This window comes from Gracilinanus agilis, unplaced genomic scaffold (genome assembly GCF_016433145.1).
Source record: "Gracilinanus agilis isolate LMUSP501 unplaced genomic scaffold, AgileGrace unplaced_scaffold12878, whole genome shotgun sequence".
NCBI lineage: Eukaryota > Metazoa > Chordata > Mammalia > Didelphimorphia > Didelphidae > Gracilinanus > Gracilinanus agilis.
In genome coordinates this window covers 4,385-6,576 of record NW_025343451.1, presented here as the reverse complement: position 1 = coordinate 6,576, position 2,192 = coordinate 4,385, and positions in this window count along the sequence as shown.

Sequence of the window (2,192 nt, the reverse complement as noted above, 5' to 3'; positions counted from 1 at the left end):
AGGGAAGAGAACAAGTTCCGTCTGGGACGTGGCGCCGACAGCCGGTTTGGGATGTGTCAGAGATCCGAGCGAGCTGATGCAATCCCCAAGGGAGACCCAGAGGCCACCCACAGGCTTGGCAGGAGAACAACAAAAAAGCCCCCAAAGGAGTGACGAGACAGACAGAGGTGGAGGGAAAGGAGACACGCAGGGAGATCATCCAAGGCGAAGGTTCCTGAAGAAATGTTCCGAGGAAGCGCCCTCTGGGAACTTTAGAGAGCACTTCCAGGGCCACCCGGCCGAAGACGCCTCCCGGAGGCTGGGGAAGGAGCCAGTAGGCAGGGAGAGCCTGAACGTTAGGAGGAGAGTGGGGCCCATTGCTTTGAAGGGCAGATTCCCGATTCACGGGGAGGGCTTTGCCTTAGCCAGGAGGGGGGAGACGGGGACTGTGTGTTCCTTATGGCTTCTCCTATCTGTCATGGCAGTGCCTGGCGAGAAACCCAGTCTAGAAGCTGTATTTCCAGCTCCTGCATCTTTAAGGTCCAAATGCTGCTTTTCTGCAGATGTCCTGCCAACAAATGAAAGCTCAGGCCCTGCCCAGGGGCAGATAAGAAAGGAACTGACCAAAGGCCCCGAGGTTGGGAGCAAGGGCAGCTGCAAGGAAATTCAGGTTTGGGGCTCCCTTTGGGGACACAGGACTTTTCTTCCTGGGTGGAAGAAAAAGATGGCGAAGGAGGGCGGGGCCAAGATTTGTGCAGAAGGAAGCCGAGATCTAGAAAATGCACCAGAATGAATCTAGATAGGGAAGTTCAGAAAATGTGGAAATGAGCCCTTGGCTCAGCCCAGCTGGGGCCCAGGCCTGCAGAGGACAGACAGGCCAAGGACAGAACCTTCCAGGGGCATTGGGAAAGGGGCAGCTGCCAATACTGCCCAGTTCCAGTCACAGAACCAGGGCAAACTGAGAAAAGGACCCATGCAGGGAAGTGGCCTTCCTGGCCAGGGAGGCCCCAGGCTGTAGAATGAAAAAAAGAGGAAGTTTCCAAGGCAGAATTAGCAGCTGGGGGGTGAGCAGGCTCTCACTTCCAGCATCTAGCTCAATCGCAGAGGAATAACCAGGACAGGTACCTTGGACCAAAGGGGAGCTGAGCCAGAAGAGCTAGAGGAGAGGGACTGGGGCCGGCAGCATCTATTGGTGCTCAGAACCAGGAGGGCATCGACCAGCCTTTGTCCCGGATCTGACCCCTCTGGGAGTCCTGAAAACTCCGGGGGCCCCAGCCTGAGCCGTCCCCAGGATGCAGCCCCAGCAGGCCCTGGCTGGAAGGAAGGGCCCGCCCTGATGAGCTCTTCGGGTGGCGGGCGGGGACGCTCGGGACCCGACCAAATGGGGAAGAAGAGAACGACTGGGAGGCGTCTACCAGCCCGGGCTCAGGGAAAGAAACAGCTTGGCACGAGAGCTACAAAATCTTGCCCAAGCAACAAGCTCCCTGAATATTAGGCTAGGCCAAATAGAAACCAGTGAGGTGACAAGAGCTATGACGCGTGCTCCTGGCTTCCTCTCGAATGCAGAATGAGACAAATACATCGGGAACCCAGCCAAAGTGGACGTTGGTTTGCTTGCAGAGTGGCTCTGCCACTCTCAGTGGCAGCGGGGGTGGAGTTGGAGTGTTAGGCCAAGAAGGCAGCTGATTCCAAGGGATTTTGGAAAAACCCGGGGGCTGTGAGGATGATGAACAGAATGGCCAACCAAGGCTTCTGTGCATGATTTGACACATGTTGCTCTTAGACTTGGCTGCTGAGAAATGTCATTTTGATTCACTGTGCGCTTGGAATGCAGGGTTGTTTTAGCTTGCTTTCTCTTTGCGGGGTGTTTGTCTGAAAATGGGGGGGGGAGGGGGAATCAAGGCCCTCTGCAAAAGGTATACCAGGGCTGCTTCTCTCTGGAAGAACACAGGGCTCAGACCAGTAAAGTGCTTGAGGGCTCTTTGGCTCCTTTCCCCCTTTTTCCCAGCTCTCCTCTCCTGGCCTAACCACCATCCCCTTCTTCAGGGTAGCCCAAGGGCTCCACTTCCTGGTCCTGGGGCCCAGATCAGTTATTCAAGTGACGTCTCTCATTTTGCCCTGGACACCTGGGTGTCCATCAGTATAGAAACTGGGTGAAGGCTGGGATTATACTGGAGCCAGCTCAAACGGACTCCCCCATGGTTACATTTTTG